The sequence below is a fragment of the Tamandua tetradactyla genome, chromosome 2, assembly GCF_023851605.1.
Source record: "Tamandua tetradactyla isolate mTamTet1 chromosome 2, mTamTet1.pri, whole genome shotgun sequence".
NCBI classification, from domain to species: domain Eukaryota; kingdom Metazoa; phylum Chordata; class Mammalia; order Pilosa; family Myrmecophagidae; genus Tamandua; species Tamandua tetradactyla.
The window spans coordinates 53,905,395-53,924,862 of record NC_135328.1 but is presented as its reverse complement, the minus strand read 5'-3'; positions in this window follow the sequence as shown (position 1 = coordinate 53,924,862).

Here is a 19,468-nt window from a genome sequence, read left to right as displayed (position 1 = left end):
CAGAAAGAGGTAGTGATGCGGCGGGGACACTCAGAGAATGGGAGAAAACCAAGCACCAGAGGGAACGTAGGAGAAGTGAGGGAAGGAGCCTGTAAGGGAAAGCCTCAGGGGTCTGAGACCCCTCCGTGGCCTCCGCAGGGATCTCGGGCAAAGCCGCTGAGGGCTGGCCCTGCCACTCCCAGCTCGCTGGGTTTTTGCCCTTGGTCCTTAGCCCCTGACTATGGGGCAAGGGAGTGTGTGGGTCACACGATGTCTTGGTACTCAGGACACAGAATGACCGGTCCTGGCTGGCCAAAGGCAGTGCCTAAGATCAGAGGGTTGGGAGGGACCCAAGCAACAGGGCTGCCACCTCTGGCTGTGCCGCCTCCCACCCTGGGCAGGCCCTCCACCTCTTCAGCCACAGGGCCTGGTCTATACAATGGAGGGGTGGGGATGGGGTGGGAGGGTGGGCTGGGCGTCGGATGGGGAGTGGGGGTTTGGGGGGGAGCCTTTAAACTGCAGTCTGCATTCCAAAGCCCACCTCCGAGGGTGGTTATGAGGGTTAGATGAGGTGAGGGGCAGGAACAGTGAAAACCACAGCAACCGTAAGTCCCACGGTAGCTACCCTTCCTGGGAGCTTCCAATGTGCCAGGTTCATCTGAAGACCTAACAACCATCAGTGAGTTAGACGCAGAGAATCCCCATTTTCCAGATGAGAAGATAGAGGCCGACACAGGCAAAATGACGGCACAGGGTCATCTACCTGGCCTTCCCAGAGAAGGGATTTGGACGCAGACCAACTTTTCAACTTCATCAACTCTTCAAATGTGTTTGTGACATCCTGGTCTGTGCTCTCGACAGTAGGAGGCAGGTGGACAGGGCGGCCTGAGATCTTTGTTAAGGATTGTGCCCCATCGGACGGGTCAGAGCCATTCACTCACCCACTCACTTATTCACTTTTGGAACATGTGTGAGTTGTCTGGTACAATGCCTGGATAATGTAGATTATAGATAAATCGAATTTTTAAAAGAAACAGGTATCTCCCGTTCCTTCAACTGTCCTTCATAGGACACTCTGAGCGTTCTCGGCCCCACACACAGCGCTGGACCCCAGGCCTCCTCTCCAAGCTTAGAAACCACACTCAGCCTCTGCTTTCCACACGTTCCCTGGGGCCAGGGAGCCTCAAGGCTGAGTGAGACCTGAGGCTGGGCTGGAAGGCGAGGGGCTTTTCTTCTCTGGTGGGGCCTTCCTGGCACGGCTGGGTCAGAACCACACTTAGACCACACATGGTGGCTTTTATTCCTGCCACTATCGGGCAGCAGTTACTGACGTTCACTGCATGCCAGGCACAAGCCCTGTCTCCTTTAGTCTTTGCCACCCTGGGAACATATTAATGGCTTTGTGTCAATGACTGGGTGAGCAAGGTTTCTGGTCACAGCTTGCAGGGGCAGAGTGGGATCTAAACCTGGGTCTTGGCTGCCTTCCAGTCCGGCTGGGCCACCTCACCCAGCTCCGCATCCTCCCATGTGCCTGTGCGTCCTCTCTCATGGGCATGCCTGGATGGGACAACTTCAGTGGCACCTCCAGAGCTTGGTCTCAGGGTCCTGCTTCCTTCTGGAGCCAGAGGTCTCCCCCTCCTCTGGCATCTGTGAATTGCCACTGTATCTCCAACGCAGCAGGGATTCCACTTGGCCTGCCCTTCCTCTGCTGAAAACTGGCCTCCTGGCCTCCACGCGTAGGGGACAGCATCTAACCTATCAGGGGCCGCGTGACCACTCTCAAGCTGTGCACAGTGTCCAGTGACCTTGGCCCCTGGGGCTCAAAAGAACAAAGAGTTTTAGATAAAGTGTTGCATTCACTGTCCTATCTTTAATCCCACCCTTATGAGCTTCGTCTTCAAAACTTACCCTCCCCGAGGCCCAGTCCCTCCAGTTCACGCTGCCCAGCCTGGCCATGACCAGTGCCAGCGCATCAGAGTCAGCAGGGAAGGTTTCAAAGGCCAGATGCCTGAATCTCACACAGAGAATTCTGATTCCATCAGCACAAGCATCTCTAGAGTATTTTTCGGGAGCTGGGGTGACTCTATAGGCAGCCTGTGGTCTGGAGTCTTGGCTTGTTCAGGGTTGGGGCTTCTCCACCTTATCTCATTTAAATCTTACAAGACTTTTTTTTTTAATTTTTATTTTGAAATAATTTCAAATTTACACAACAGTTTAAAAAATAATGCAACCTCCATACAGAGAACTCCAACACTCCCCGCAGATACACAGATCCACCAATTTTAGATCTAGCCACCTTTGCTGTATCATTCTTTCCATCTATCTGTCTGTCTGTCTATCTAATTTTCAGAACAATTGAGAGCAGGTGGCACATATCGTACTCCCTGAATGCATGATGCCACCATATTCATTTCCTATAAACAAAGATATCCACTTACATAATCACCTTCAGTTCACTTATCAAATTCAAGAAATTAAAATTGATATAAGCTTATATTTCTATATTCCATTTTTTCTTATGTTCCAATGATGTCCTTTTGAGCCTTTTCTCTTCCATCCTTGGGTTTCATCCAGTATCTGTATTGCATTTAATTGTCATATCTCTTTAGTTTTTCTTTTTTGAATTGTGGGAACATATATACCACATAAACTTCCCAACTGCAATCATCCCCGAGCCTATCATTCAATGGGATTCATCACACTCACACTGTCACAGCACCCTCCACCACCACCCATTACTAGAATTTTCCCTTCACCCCAAACAGAAACCCTACATTCATTTGGCATAAACTATTTCTCCGCTCTCCCACCATTGGTAACAGTACTGTACTTTCTATCTCATTGAATTTGTATATTCTTTGATATTTTCTTTGTGATTACCATGGGGCTTAAATTTAACATTCTAAATCTATACCAAATTAATTTCAATAGTATACACACACCATGTTTCTATGCCCTCTGTTCCTCTGTTTATGTGGTTCTTGTCACAAATTACATAGCTAAATATTATGAGTCTAAAACCACTGTTTCGTGAATTTGCCTTTTTGATCTGGTAGTCAGTAAAGAGGGGAGTTATAAACCAGAAATACAATAGTGCTGGAATTTATATTTACCCAAGTTGTTAACCTTACTAGAAATGTTTATTTCTAGCATAGCTTCAGTCAGTTCTTTAGTGTCCTTTCTTTTCAACCTGCAGAACCCCCTTTAGCATTTCTTGTGGAGTTGATAGAGTGGTGATGAACTCCTTCAGCTTTTGCTTGTCTAGAAATGTCTTAATCTTTCCCTCATATTTGAAAGACAATTTTGCCAGAAATAGAATTCTTAGGTAGCATTTTTTGGCTTTCAGCACTTTAAATGTGTCTTCCCACTGCCTTCTAGCTTCCATGGTTTCTGACGAGAAATCAGCACTCAATCTTACTGAGCCTCCCTTGTACATGACACGTTTCTTCTCTCTTGTGACTTTCAAAGTTCCCTCTTTATTTTCGGCATTTGACAGTTTGATTATAACATGGCACTGTTATATGGTCTGTTTGAGTTTATCCAATTTGGAGCTCATTGTGCATCTTAGATGTGTATATTCATGTCTTTCATTAAATTGGGGAAGTTTTCAGTCATTATTTCTTTGAATATTCTCTCTGGTCATTTTTCTCTTGTCCTCTGGGACTCCCACAAGATGTATACTGATATGCTTGATGGTGTCCCACAAGTTCCTCAAGCTCTGTTAACTTTTCTTCATTCTTTCTTCTTTCTGCCACTCACACTGGATGATTTCAATTGTCGTATCTTCAAGTGCACTGATTCTTTCTTCTGCCAGCTCTAATCTTCTGTTGAACCCCTCTAGGGAATTTTTAACTTCTTTTACTGTGGTCTTCAGCTCTGTTTGGTTCCTTTCATAATTTCCATCTCCCTATTGATATTCTCTTTGTTTCCATCTATTACTTTCCTGATTTCCTTTAGTTCTTTATCCATGTTTTCCTTTAGCTTTCTGAGCATATTTAGGACTGTTTTTTTAAGTCTTTGCCTGGAATATCCCAGGTCTGATCCTTCTCACTGATTGTACATAATGCTTTAATCTTCTCCTTTGTGTAGGCCATCACTTCCTTTTACTTTCTATGTTTTGTCATCTTTTGTTGAAACCTGGCCATTTTGATATTTTGATATTTTATTGCAGGAATCTAGATTTTGAGGCATCTGTTCCTTACGCTTGTATCCAGCTAGTGTTATGACAGAGCTTTTCTTGAATGCCAGGAACTAACAAAAATGTTAAAAGGAAGGAAAAAAGAAAACACCTTTTCCAGCCTTTGCAGATTGACCTTGTGGATACTCTCTTTCAGAGCTTATCCATACAATGAGTTTAGAGAATAGCTCCAGGCCAAAGGATAGATGCCTCCTTGGTTCTTTCTGGGGATGCATCTTGTCTTGGGCAGGTGCATGTGGCCCTAGGAATTCCCTTCTTAACCTAGTTACAAATATCCCCTCCTCCCTAGGAAACAGTTTCCTCACGGTCCTGGGCAAAGCACTATATGTCCTAAAGCCAACAACCCCTTGCCCCGTGATACTTGGTTGCTGTCCCACAGTGTTCTGTAGGAGGGCTCTGTGTCGTTCTACGTGCAGGTTGAGCTCTGGGACAGTGAGTCCCTCAGGGCAACAGACAGATTGGGCCAGGCATACATGCCCCTTGTATGTACAAGGTTACTTTGCTCGCTCCAGACCCTGGACCAGGGATCTGCACTGGGAGCATGGACCAGCTTTGAAAAAGATGTTTCTGCCATTTTTTGCTGGTTTTGCAAGCTTCTATGGGAGGACAGAGCCCTGAACCTTCTTACCACCCTGCATACGCGTTTTTCTCACAACGGTCTTTTGAGACCCTGCTTGTGTATCCATTTTACAGAAGAAAAGCTGCAGCCCAGAGAGGTGAGGCTCCCAAAGTGACTGAGCCTCGGGCAGCAGAGCCAGGAGGGCCCAGGCAGGAAGAGCTATAGCCATGCCCTGTGCACGGCCTGCACCTGTTCTGAACGGCTGAGGCACAGGTGCACAGGTTGCTGGCCGTTTTAAATACTGCCACTCCTGGCATAGGTCTGCTCGAGTCCACAGCTCCTTTCCTGCCCCCTTCTCAGGCACACTGTCATAGCCGGAGGGCTGGCACACTGCAGCCCTCCAATCTGGCCTGCAGCCTGGTTTTGTTCAGCCATGAGCAAAAACCAATTTCCACATTTTTAAAGGGCCATAAAAAGAAAACAAAAGTGAATACGTGGCAGAGACTGGTATGTGGCCCTCGAAGCCAAAAATATTTACTTTCTGACCCTTTATAAAAAAATTTTTTATTAAGAAATATTCACATACATACAGTCCAACATATCATACAATCCGTGGCTCACAATATCATCACATGATTGTGTGTTCTTCACCTTGATCATTCTTAGAACATTTGTATCACTCCAAGAAAAATAAGTAAAAGGAAAAAAAGAACTCATACATCCCATACCCCTTACCACTCCCTCTCATTGACCACTAGTATTTCAATCTACCCAACTTTATCTCCCTCTATTATTTACTTTTTTTATCCTTTTTTTTTTTTACTCATCAGTCCAGACCCTGGATAAAAGGAGCATCAGACACAAGGTTTTCACAACCACACAATCACATTGTGAAAGCTATGTCATTATTCAATCATCCTCAAGAAACATGGCTACTGGAACACAGCTCAACAGTTTCAGGTATTTCTTTCCAGCCACTCCAATACACCATAATCTAAAAAGAGATATCCATATAATGCATAAAAATAACCTCCGGGATAACCTCTCCACTCTGTTTGAAATCTCTCAGCCACTAACACTTTATTTTGTCTCATTTCTCTCTTCCTCCTTTTGGTCAAGAAGGCTTTTGCTGTCCTGTGATGCCGAGTTCCCTCTCGACCCCGGGAATCCTGTCCCACGCTGCCAGGGAGGCTTACCCCCCTGGGAGTCATGCCCCACGTAGAGGGCAGGGCAGTGAGTTCACTTGCCAAGCTGGCTTAGAGAGACTGTCTGGCCCTTTTCAGTAAAAGCTTGTGGACCCCAAGAGGGGAGACCTCTGGCCCGGGTTGCAGCTGAGAGCGGCGGGAGTTTGGGGCGTGATCCCACCACACGGGCAGCTTTGCCCAGGGCTGTGAGGGTACTGGCAGAGGGGCCCCTTGCCTGGGTCTCCAGTGTCAAACTAGGCTCTCTCTGTGGCCTAACTCTCTCTCTCCCACATCCCAGGAGGAGGTGAAAAATGTGGCACCTCAAAGTGGAACATTAAAGTTTAACTGGGGCCGATGCATATTTAATGGGACTTAACAAAGCATCTTTAAAGACAGGCCCGACAGGCCCCCAGGGGTGCAGGCAGGCTGCTGCCAAGGCCGCCCTGCCCGGAGCAGCTCCTGCATCTGTGTGCGGAGACATCCCTGGCACAACTTGGCCTTCCAAGCTCCTGGCAGAGCTAAGCTTGGGGCCTGCAGTGTCTGAGGGAACTGCCCCTCCATTATTAATATTAGAAGGATGTCTGACGACTGTGTGAGCCGGGCCAAGACTCTTCCTGGCCCCGTTCCAAGGAGCCTCTCCTCTGTGGGGGAAACGCCGAGGCTGCTATGCCCCCCCTTCTCCTTCCTCCTCCTTCCATCCCTCTCCTCCCCCGCCTGTGTTAGGGGTCTCAGCTGGGGGTGGCAGGCCAGCTGGAGATATCCCAGCAGAGGGGTTTGAGGGGGCCTCAGGGGACGAGGGACAGGCAGGGATGGTCTCTCTGGCAACTTTGGGAAAACAGGCACCCCAAATTATGGGCGCTGATTTTGCTGTTTGAGAATCCCTACTTGTTAATTCTTAGAATTGAGGGATCTTGGAAGGATTGTGAGCTCTGATGAGGTCACAGTCACTATAGGACTCTCACTGTGCTGACCAGGGGCCCTCCTCTACACTACTTCGGGGCCACAGGCTACTCCCAAAATTGCCCTTCATATTTTGGGGGGCTCCTGAGGGTTTCTCACAAAGGTCCCACAACCCCTTATGGTCCACAGGCCACTTGACAATGGAACCTCTCTGGACCCTGCCACAGGCGGCCCTGAGTACATGCGGCCTCCTGCCCAGCACAGTGACCGGGAATGCTCAAGTCCCTAGGACCCACCACTCCCCCCGCACGCCCCCACCCCTGTCTCTCCAGGGTTCCCTCACCCTTGTAGCCCCAGAGCTGACGCATGACCACGTTGCTGCGGTGCGGCCACGGCCACGTGCCAGACCTGGGTGTCTCACTGCCTGCCTGACTTCACCACAGGGCTGTCTCAAAGCCCACCCCCCTCCCCGAACCCATTGCAGCCAGGGCGGAGCTTTGGACCCACCTCTCAGGCCTGGTCCTCACCCAGGGCTCCCGTGGAGGTGGCTGGTGCTCCATCTGTGCAAATGCCGAGACAGACGCCCAGGGTGTCCTTGAGGTCCCCTCTCTCTCCTGTTTTGGGCACAGCAGCAACGGTCTCTCCCAAGTACCTCCTGACTCTGCCCTCCCCACCCTCTCACCACAGCCTCTCCTAGCCTCCGTGCAGCCCCCTGGCCGGCCGCTTGGGCCGTGTCCCATCACGATCAGAGTGAATTCCCTGAGGAGCCCATTTACTTGTGCCAGGCCCCTGTATAAACCTTCTTGTACTTTGGGGGGGATAGAGTTCCAACCCCAGCCAGGGAGTCACGCTCCTCTGCCTTTCAGCCTCCTACCACATGCCCCTCCCTTGTCTTCACCCCCACCTCCCCTCCCCACCTCACCTGGTTAACACCTGTCAGCTCTTCCCATCTCCGTGACTCAGAGGCACCTTCCCTGACCAGGTGAGACCCCAAGGGGGTCTTCCCTGGCACCCGTTCTCTCTCCTCCAGGACACTCATCACAGAGGCAACTGGGGGTCTTGGGTGACTGCTTGATTATGGTCTGGGTCCCTGAACCCAGAAGTAAGCCCGGTTGACCCTCCCGGTGCCCAGGGGTGCCCACATCCTTGCAGGACTCCCCGCTCCAGCCAGGATCCTGGGTGCAGGCAGAGTCATATGGGACCGGCCACCCCTGACTCTATGCCATTTACTCGACTGCTCTTTGTTGAGTGATTACTGTGGGGGGCCTTATCACCCAGACCCCAAAGCAGCACTACGAGGCCCCAGGTGTCCCGAGGTCCACTCTCAGAATGGCCCTTCCACAGAGCAGACCCGCCCGCCCCACGCCTCCCCTTCTCTGATCTCTGCCACAGGGACTGAGCCAAAAGCCCCCTCATGGCCGCTTCCTGCACTCCAGTCTTCTCCCCCAGGCAACACCGAGGGGCCCAGGGCTCAGCTGTTCATGACATGGACAGAACGTCCAGTTAGGCCGGTGGGGAGCCCAGACCCACTTGGAATCTAAGGACGACAAGTCATCGTCTTAGCAAGGAAGATTTCCCAACATGCACACGTTTAGAATGTTGCACTACAGAGCATCCCCCCAAGCCAAAGGTGTAAAAGTGCACTGTGCAGTTTCAGGTTCTATAGCGTGATGTGGGGGGCACTGACGGCAAGAGGGGCGGAGGGAGAAAATGAGGAGGGCAGCAGGGGTCACTGGGCCCCCAAGCAAACACTCTGATGTGAGACAGTGGGCTCCTGTCAGGTCTCTCTTCAGTAGAGCACTGCAGTTGAAAAGACTTTGGAAGCCATTGATGGAATCCAGACACTTCATTGAAGGTGGGGAGTGTAACTCAGGGTGGGAGTTGGCCAGGTCTTCCAGGTCACAGCAGGGTCCCGCGCTAGTGGGGACAGAAGTGAGCAGGGGTGGCAGGCACCCGGACGGGCACGCTATGCCTCTGGGTTCGCGTCAGGGAGAAGCAGGTGCGTGGCAGCTTCTCGGTGTCTCTCCAGCCCCCTCCGTGCTTCCACCCCTACCAGACGCCCCACACCCACCCTGCAAGACGGCACGCAGAAATCAGCGTCCTCACATTTGGGAAGCATTTTCAAATTCCTTTGCCATTTGTTATCCTTCTTTTTAAAATTCTCCCAAACATCCTGGGAGTCTGTGATTTCATAATTCTCTGGCCCTGAAACTCTGTTGTTCTAAGATTCTAGGAGTCAGAGATTCCCATTTCAGAATAGGTGGGCGCAGGAAAGACAGCTGCTTGTCCTAGGGCACATGGCCCCGTGGGCAGTGGGGCTGGCCCTGGCCGCGGGCCACCTGCTCTTTCCTCTCTGGCATGTGCCCTTCCTATCAGGCACATCAGCTGAAAGAACGTGCAAGGCCTCCACTACTGCCTTCCAGGGCGATTCCAAGGCCCTCTTGTCCACTCCCCCCAGCAAGGGCACAGGGGGAGCCTGTCCAGTGGGTCTGGGCAGATCCTAGGTCCTCAGTGGCTCCGTTGCTTGAAGGCAGGCCCCACTGGGGGTCCAGGATCTGTCCTTAAACTTACAGAGATCACACAACCATTGCTTACTCCTCCCTTCCTTTTTGGGGTTCGAGATTCCCCCCACTCCCATCAAAGTCTGGGTGGGCAGTTCAGGTGGCGGCCCCAGCAGGAGGGCCAAGTCTCTGGCCCTGAGTCTCAGACCCGCCTCTCTTGGGGTTTGGAGGTGGGGCACGAGGGTGGGTTCCTATGGGGCCAGAGGAGCCCCCTCCCAGCCCACCTTTGTCTGGTTGGTCCAGCCTGGAGCTGGGGGTACAGTCGAGTCCTTCGGGGCTAAAGCCACGGGGCTGCGATGGTTGCAGTTTTTCCACCCTGCTCCTTCGTGAGAGCTCCAGCTCTGACATCATCATCTATGGGGGGGGGGGGAGGACAGTGGGGAGGGGGCAGGGTGGCAGGTGGGGGTGCCAGCGGCAAGTCTGGGCAGAAAATAGGCACCTGCTTTGTAATCAGGCCCCACGGGGTGGGCCTGAGCGGGGATGGCTTCAGAGCTTGGTAATCAAGGAATTAACAGCGGAGCCCCTGTGAGCAGGGCGGGGAGTTTTAACCCCTCAGACGCTGCATAAAGACCTGCTCAGATCTGGCCCAGAGAGCAGCAGAAATAGGAACTCTGATGGTGGTGGTGGTAAAACCAGCAGCAGCCGATGTCTCGGGGACCCCGGCTACGTGCCAGACTCAGGGTTCACATGGGCCTCGTCTCATCGCACCCTCACCACCACCCAGGATGTGGACCTTATCACATTACTAACATCATCTCCATCTGCGGGTGAGGAAACTGGCTCAGAGAGAAAAAGCCACTTGCCCAAGGTCAGTAAGTGGCAAGGCTGGGACCAGAACCCACATCTGTCTGCCTACACTGTCCCGGGGTAACCCTTACACGCAGCCCATGCTGCAGGAGCACAGAGTGCAGGCCCACCAGGGAAATCTGGCCCGCCCCATGTCCCCGTTCCTCCCTAGTGTCCTTCCCTGGCCTGGCCCACACCTCAGCCACTCATCTGCCCTGGCAGCGTCTAAGCCTGGGACTCCTCTGCCTTTGCAGAGTGACTTTGCATTCCTTGTAGGCTTTGACCTCCTTGATGGTCCTGAGAGTCAACTTGATTGTCAGATGGGGACTCTGAAACCAGAGAGGGGAAGTGACTTGACAAAGGTCACAGAGCACATTTGAAGAGGTGATTGACCCCCAGCGCCAGGTCTTCCTAATGCCCTGCCTGAAGCCATCAGAGAGATAGACTGTTCAGGGCAGGGGGACAGCGGGGAGAGGAGGAGACAAGAAAATGATGAGGACACTTCCTGACTGTGCAACCTTAGGCGAATGTCTCAACCTCTCTGAGTCTCAGTCAGGACTTGGTGCAGTACCTGGCACATGAGAGAAGCTTGGTCCATGGGAGCCATCGAGAAGACCTACGCTAGCTGCTGGGTACAAGTGGTGGCATCCCACAGCTTCAGGATTTGTGAAGGGCACCACCCTGTATACCCTGGCCAAAATGAAATCTCCTTTCACCTCTGGAGTAGAGGGGTCTGAGAACACTCCATTGGGTTGGTGTCCAATTGGAGATGGGGCCCAGAGCCTCCCCTCCTTCCAAACTGAGAGATGAGGAGATCCTGAGGTGACACGGGACCTTTCTGATCAGGCCGCCCAGACCTTAAGTGGCTGAGCCGTGGCTGCCCCTACCCCCACGCCCCTCCACTGCCCCACCCCACACTTGTCAGCACAGGGCCTCACCTGACCAGCTTTGGAGCTGCCCTGTCCCCTGCCCCACTGTCACCCTGGCCACCTGGCAGAGGGGACATCTGGGCCAGACTGCAGCCCCTTCTACAGCACCCAAGCTGTTGATCATGGGGGAAACTGAAAACCCAAAACCAAAAACCAGAGGCTTCTTTGAGCATTTCTGGCACTCAAAAGGAGAAGAGTTTCAGCCCCAGCACAGCTCCCTTCCTCCCAGCAGCTGCTGCCTTCTGCCTCCCCCGACTAAGCCTGCAGCTCTCAGTCACCACCCCCCAGCCTACCAGGCACCCCCCCTCCCCACGCCCCGGCTCTCCTCACAGTGCTCCATCTCTCTGGCAGCTCAGCTTTCAATCTGGGCTTCGGCCTCCCCAGGGAGCCACATTCCTGGCCACTTGATTTGGCACTGTGCCTGGGGCCACGTTTGACTGCCCCCCCACCTGCCCCCTCCCCGGCTCCAGAGAGGCCGTGGCCTTTGCGAGCCCCTGGGGACCTCCTAGAGAGGAAATGAGGCCCCGGTGCTCCGGAGAAAGGTGACTCATGACGTGGGGGAGTCGGGCTGCTGCCGCCCCTCCCCCTGGGCTCAGCAGAGCAGCAGAGAAGGGGCTGGGTCTCTGCGGGGGGCTTCAGCAGGCCGGGCTGGGAAGTTGTACCACCTGCCAATCGGCACAGGGGGCGGAAGCCCAGGCTCCAGACCTCAAACGTCCCCAGAGGGGCCCTGCCCCAGGGTCTGGTCCAGGAAGGGACGGGGGTGGGGGTGAAGGTGGCTCTGCTGGGCATGCCTGGGGCCTCTGGGCCTCAGGGTCCTGTCGCACAGTCACGGGACTCAGCTAGATGGCCTTCAATAGCAATTCCAACTCTGACACGGAAGGATTCTAGAACAGTCCCCCTCCCCACCACAACCCCATCTCCATCACGAAGGGAAAATAAAAGGGAAAAAATAACACCCACCCCATCTAATCCTTTCCAGGCTTATACCACGCAGCTCAGCTCTCGCGCCGGCTCCTCTGGGGGATGATGGAAATGTGAATTTAAATAGAGTTATGTTGAAAGAACATTACCCAGCACGGTCCCAGCAGGGAGAGGTCCTGCTGAGACGCAGAGGCAGGGCCTGCAGTCGGTGCGTTTATGAAGGAGGCCAGCACCTTCGGACAATTACAATCAGGACAGCTTGATTAGCCTTCCTCCTCTCCTTACCCCCTTCCCGTGAATCTCCTTAACAGCCAGCTGCTTTCTTTTGGGGCGCTGGTGTTGGCCGCTGGGGACCAGCTGGCCGTGGATAATCTCCCAGGTGGTACCACCACGCCGTCCACGACTAACTGGGACTCCAAACCAGCTTTGCAAGTGGCTTGACAGCCCTTCTAGCTGGGGGCAGCCACCGGCCCGGGACGGGATTAGTGCAGGTCTCTGCTCTGAGCTGATGGCTCGGCCACAGGGCTCCAGGCAGAGCAGAGCTAGTGCCAGGGGGCTGGGCACATCCAGGAGCTACCCCACAGCTCCTCTGGCTTTCCTTTTTTTTTTTTTTGCATGGGCAGGCTCCGGGAATTGAACCCAGGTCTCTGGCATGGCAGGCGAGAACTCCGCCACTGAGCCACCATGGCCCGCCCTCCCCAGCTCCTTTTGCACACCCTGAGCCCACTCTTTACAGCCCCCATGCTATCTGTCCTTTCCCGTCGCCTGATAACTCTCAAGGAAAGGGGCAGAGTCTACGTGGTTCACTGCCTGGAACAGAGTAGGAATTCAAAAAGCCCGTGGCAGGGGCTTTTAGAATACGTAACTCAGCAAGGTCAGCTGTGAGAGGTGGGTGGGCTTGTCTTAGGGGTATACTCCTTAGGGGCTTTCAGCACCCTGAAGCTTAGGCCAAGGGGGTATAGTAAACCCCAAGGGGAGAGCCAGGAGCTGTGAGCCCCGTGGTGCTGTGCCCGGGGCAGGCAGGCAGGTTAGAGCTGGGAGAACAGGAAGAGACCAGGTGAGCCAAGAGAGCAGGGTGCCAACACCTGTGAGAGCAGCGGGTCCTCTGGACCCCATGTGGGGTTGCGAAGGGCGGGGTAAGGCTGGTTCTCTCCTGTAGGAGCCTGTACCCTCCCACGGCCCCTCGCCATACTGCAGGGCCCGCAGCGGATGAAGGGAACCTGCTCGGGGTCTAACTCCAGGGTCCTCTTTTGCCCTTGCCCCACACAGCGGTGGGAGTGGTGACGGTGGTGATGGCCGTATGATAGCAGCTACGTGTGAGCTCCCCTGATGAGCCAGGTGCTTCTGGAGGTCAATTCAATGCAGGGAGGGTCTCAGTCCTTACCCAGAGCTCTCTGACTTACTGCTGGGGGCTTCAAGGTGGGCTCTCAAGGGCTCAAGATCAGGCTGCTCAAGTTTGTGCTACAGATTCCACCCACAAGCCCCCTGAAGAGGCCCCTCACCGTGGCCCTTTTCCCAGCACCTAGGAGGGGGTGGCTGCCAGAGCTCCATGGGGACTGGGGCCCTGGGTGCCGCATGGCAGACCCAACCCAGGAGAAGGCCCCTTCCCCATATGTTGCTGAGCCTGACCACCTGGGGCCCCCAGCCACACTCTAGTGTCCAGATATCACCCCCTTTCCTGGGAATCTCTGCTGGCTTGACTGTTCTAGGGGGGTCCATACCATCTTCTCCCCAGCCCTCTCCTAGCACCATACTAACTCCTCTGGCACCCTGTGATCCCAGACGGTGCCTTTGAGTAAATTAGAAAAAGGTGCCCCTTTCAGCCCCACCATCTTCCTTGGCCAGGTGCCTTGGTGCAGACACACAGCCTGGACAACTGTATGACGTGAACCTGCCTCATCTCTCCTCTGAAGCCCTAAAGCAAAGTAACAAACAAACAAAACTCTTGTGTTAATTGCTTGCAGCTGTATATCCCAGGGGTTACCAGTAATTTAGGCTTCAGACAAGTTGACTCTGGATCACAGTTTGGGCTCAGCTGGGGCACTCTGTCATGGGTATGTCATCCATAAAGTCTTCATGACATTCCTAGGATATAAGCTTAAAATCCTTGGGCTCAGGGAGGTTGAGTGACTTGTCCAAGGCCACACAGTAGGTGATGGAGCCAATGCTCAAAGCTAAGTGGGAATCTGTCGGGCAGGGGCATCTCTTCCCCTCTATTCTTTCAATCCTTGACCCCGAGACCTTCTAGAACATCCCACAGAGCCCTGGTCCTACCTTGTGTCTGTGTGTCTTCCTCGCTGTGAAAACACACTAAGCCACAAGGCCACAGTGTCACACGACCCCTGGAGTGCCCTCTTCACTGTCAACGTGCTGCACGGCATTTCAAGAGCATCCACAGAGAGCTCCATACCAACCTGGGACTCTGAGAGGTGGAAGGAGTGAGGTTGTCTTTAAGGAACACAGCTGTCAGCGCCTTGAGGACAGGCCAGGGTTTCTTCTCATTCACCCCTGGTGTCAGACCACAGCCTGGCAGAACGGGCCTCCTGACCACCAGAGACACAGTCTTGGGCAGGAGGCAGGATGGACAGAGCTGAATTGGCGAGGAGCGGGGAAGACCCACGATATGGCTGACACTTCAGAAAAGTGAAGCTTGGAGGCGTTCCCGGCATGGGGTTTGGCTTAAGCACCTGTCTCAGCAAGAAAGGCACTTGTTAGGGAACGTGCACAGAAGGGATGAGGCCAGGGATACACATAGGGCTTCAACCACAAACTAGGGATTGGGGGCTTCACCCCTGCTTCCCCCACCCCAGCAGGGAGCTGCCTTCCAAGCACGGGGGCTACCCGTGTGGACTCCAGCATGGGGAGGCTGCTTTACCCAAAGATACTCTGCAGTCGGCAGGCCAGGGGTCTTGCTCGTTCGTTCGTTCATTTGATAAACCATAATCAAGCCCCCACTGTGTGCCAGCAGTAATCGTGGCCCTTGCATTAAGAGCCCCCCAACTCCTACCCTTTCTGGGAAAAAGCTGCCTTATTGCCCGTGCAGCCTGCTTGCTGGGCCACAGGACAGCACCCGGGACATAGGAACGGAAGCTGCCCCTGTGTCTTCAGGCACAGACAAGGGCAGGCAGGCGGCAGGTGGAGGGTGGCCAAGGTTGGATGCTTCCCATCGATGCTCGGCTCTAGACAGTGTGGGAAAGAAGGAGGAAGACTCCAAAACCAAGGCCGGAGCTGGGCAACGGGGAGGCCGCGTCTGCAAGGTGTTCCTGACCTTTGACCCCATAATTCTTTTCCCAGGGATTCCACACTAAGGAAATCATTAGCAAGGCCGACAGCGATTGAGGGCAAGGCTCTTCACTCTGCGCTGTTTACAGTAATAGAAAGTAGAAATAAATATCCAAAAATAAGGGAGGCTTAAAACCCCAAGAGTCCCCAAACTTACGAAGTGAGATGTGCGAACCTCCAGGCTTCAGCTGTGTGCCCGCTCTGTGCTTCCATCCCCTCAGTTCTAAGTGGGGAAAATAATAGGACTTATTTAGGGGGTCACTGTAAAAGTCAGACTCGTGGGAACCAGCAGCTCAGGGCACACGCGTGGTCGATGCGCATTAGCTAGCAGTATCATTAATCAGGCTTGGGTTTGTTTTTCTTTTTTGGCATGGGCAGGCACCGGGAATTGAACCCGGGTCTCCGGCATGGTAGGCGAGAATTCTGCCTGCTGAGCCACCGTGGCCCACCCTAGTCTTGATTTTTTAATGAATTTTTAAGAACATGGACAAATTCTCACAATCAGGCTGTAAAATGGTATCTATTGTATAACCTGAACCTGGCAAAACTTAATGTATCCTAGAAATGGTCACCCCAGTTTAGCCTGAGGCCCTTCTCCTTGCGAACCCAGCGTGGCCCCATCCCCGCACTGGGCGGTGGGTTCTGGCTCAGTCCAGCAGCAGGTGCCAGAAAACGTGGGCTAGACTGGAATTTGCTGAATGGTTGTGAGAAGGAACCAGAAGCACTAGCGCAGCACAGGCAGCACCTGGCGGTCTGAGACTGGCTCCCCAACAAGCAGACGCGGAGACAGATGTAAACACAGGGGGCCGTTTGGGAAGTGATTCCAGGAAGTGCTGGAAGGGAAGCAGGGAAGCGAGACAGAGAAGGGAAGGCAGCCCGCCCTGGATGTGTCATGTGTCAGATGGCAGCTGTGGGCAGGGCTGGCACAAACCCGCTGGGGGACTCTGGGAAACGATGTGGAGCAGGACCCTCAGCACATGCCCCCCAAAGCATGGGGGAGCCGGGGTGCTTATTCTCTAACCCTCCCAAGGCCCATCCATTGTTGACCAAGGGCTGCTCCTAGGGGACGGGGATGCGGGGAGTGAGGATGGGGACAGTCACAAGTCTTGGCACATCCTGATATGGCGAATCCTGGGGAATGGGGGGCGGAGAACCCACAGTGTCTGCTGCATGGGTACTTGGCCAGTGCTGAACAAATGCTGCCGTTTTCCCATCACAGCCCCGAAGGCCTGCCCACAGCAACATGAAAACTGCTCTCCCTGCCTGTGTTGCCCATCAGTGCACACGCAAATAGACTCCCAAAAAGTTGGTGGTCCCATTGGCTTCGTATTTACATAGCCTCCAATGGCTACTTAGAAAAAAGTTTGGAAGGAAGCACCCTGTTCTAGCTTGCTAGCTGCCAGCATGCGATATACCAGAAACAGAATGGTGGAATTTATTAAGTTGCAATTTTACAGTTCTAAAGCCAAGGAAATGTCCCAATTAAAGCAAGTCTATAAAAAATGTCCAAATTAAAGCACCAACAAGATGTTATCTTCACTCGAGAAAGGCCGATGAAGTTCAGGGTTTCTCTCTCAACTGGAAAGGCACGTGGTGAACGTGGCGACGTCTGTTAGCTTTCTCGCCAGTCTTCTTGTTTCCTGAAGCTCCCCCAGGGGCATTTTCCTTCTTCATCTCCAAAGGTCTCTGGCTGTGGGGGCTCTCGTGGTTCTCACGGCTCTCTCGTGGCTCTCAAGCTTTTTTCCAGAACGTTTCCTCTTTTAAAGAATTTCAGTAAACTAATCAAGACCTTCCTGGAATGGGTGGAGTCACAGTTCTCTCTAATCAAAGGTTAATACCCACAATTGGGCGTGTCACATCTCTGTGAAGGAGGTGTTGGTTTCCAACCTACAGTGCCAAATAAGGATGAAAAGAAACAGTTGCCTCCCCAAGATGGATTAGAATTAAAACATGGTTTTTCTAGGGTACATAATCCTTTCAAACTGGCACACACCCTAAAATAGTAACCAGGTTTGTCTTTAGGCATGTGATAACGTGATTTTATAATTGGAAAAATATTTGCGAAATTTTGAAAAGAAATGCAGACAGGAATAGATTGAGGCAGGGGCTACCATGAGGAGAGCAGAGTTGGGAAAACACTTAGGGAAGCGTCTCTTTTTTTAGATTCACAAATCATAACATATTTATTATGTTAATTACTATATGTCAAACTCAAGTGTACAGTCTCATTTCCTCTGTCCCCCTGTCCTGGGAGGGAGGGGATCTCCTTGCCTCTCCTTGTGTATTAGTCAGCTATGGCTGCAGTACTGCCGTGTAACAGTCATTCCCAACACTCAGTGGCTTACAAAGCAGTATATACTTTTCTGGCTTGTGACTCTGCTGGCTTGAGGCCTGCACCACGTGTCTCTCAGCCTTCTTGGGTGAGTGGCTTCCCAGGACACATATTTCTCAGGGCCATGAGCATTGTGCAAGAGGGCGCCCTTTAAGGCCTGGGCTGAGATTGTCACTTTATGCTCCTGTGTACAATCCATCAGCCAAAGTAAGTCACATGGCCAAGCCCAATATCTATAGGGTGTGAGGCGCAGGAGAGCCACCAGGCAAGGGGTGTTCAAGTGTAATTCTCTAAGAGGGAAGGATGGCTTGGGAACAAGAATCCCGTCTTTCCCAGAGCCCACCACCCAGCATGAGCTCTTCTAATCTCATGGCTCAGAGTTGATGACTTCCCAATTTAAGTCTTTAGCCTGTACCTCTTCCCTGAGCTCCAGACTCATGTATTCAACTGCCCGTTCCATAGTCCTCCTAAAGATCGAAAAGGCATTTCAAACCTAATATGGCCAGAACAGAACTCTGATTGTAGCACTCCTCCTTTCCTCCCCGGGATTTTCCCTGTCTCAGTGAGCAGCACCTATTTCTTGGGCCCCACACCTCATCATCACCCTTGTTCTATTTCTTTACCTCACTGCTCACATCCACTCCATCAGCTGGGCCTCCAGGCTCTACCTCTAAAACCCGACGCACATATGTCCACTTCTCTCCACACCCCACTGTTAACTCCCCCGTCTGAGCTGCCTCCATCTCTCACCAGGACCACCACAGCAGCCTCCTTACTTGTCCTGCTCCAGGCCTCCTTGTAGTCCATCTTCAGTATGACAGGCAAAATGAACTTGCAAAAAACATAAAGCAGATCACCTCCCATGCCTCGGACTACTTTCTCATTGCAACTAGTGTAAAATCCCAACTCACTTCCTGGCCTGCAAGACCCTGCGTGATCCCTGCTTCCCTCTCCAACCTTGCTCCCCCTCACCCCCTTGACCTCTGTGCTCCAGCCACACGGCTTTTGTCAGGTCCTAAAATATGCCCATCACATTTGTTCCTGCCTCAGGGCCTTTGCACTTGCTGTTCTCGCTGCCTGGAGAATTCTTCCCTCAGAGCTTCCCATGGCTGGTTCCTCCTCAGCAGCCCCCTTCACCCAAACACTCTGTATGACAAAATTCTGTCTTATTTACTTAGAGCGGGTGGTGATTTGGAGCTATTTACCCCAGAAAAACACGTTCTTAAACTTAACCCATTCCTGTGGGTGTGAACCCATTGTATGTAGGACTTTGTAATGAGGGAACTTCAGCTAAGGTGTGGCCCACCTTAATCAGGATGGGCCTTAATCCTATTGCTGGATCCTTTATAAGTGGAGTACAATTCAGACAGAAGGAGAGAAAGCCAGGGAAAACAAGAAACTGAAGGTCAACAGAAACTGGGAGAGAAGAGAGGCCAGGAGAGATGCCATGTGCATTTCCATGTGACAGAGGCACCCAGGCCAAAGGATCGCCAGCAGCCAGCTCCGGAATGCCGTTCTTTGGGGAGAGAGCATTGCCTTGATGAGGCCTTGACTTAGACTTTTTCCCAGCCTCAAAACCACGAGCTCACAAATTCCCATTGTTTAAGCCAACCCATTGCACGGTATTTGCTTAAGTATCCAAGGAAACTAAAACAGAGCTAATATCACCCTTGACAGCATTTTATTTGTTCACTAGAATTATGTTCCACAGTGCTTGGCACACAGTAGATGCTCAATAGACATTTGCTGAAGGAACTGGGTGTTGGACTGGCTGTGGCAGGCAAGGGAAGAGGTGTGTGAACGGGGTTGCTACAAGAGGTGAGCGAGCGGTAGTGCT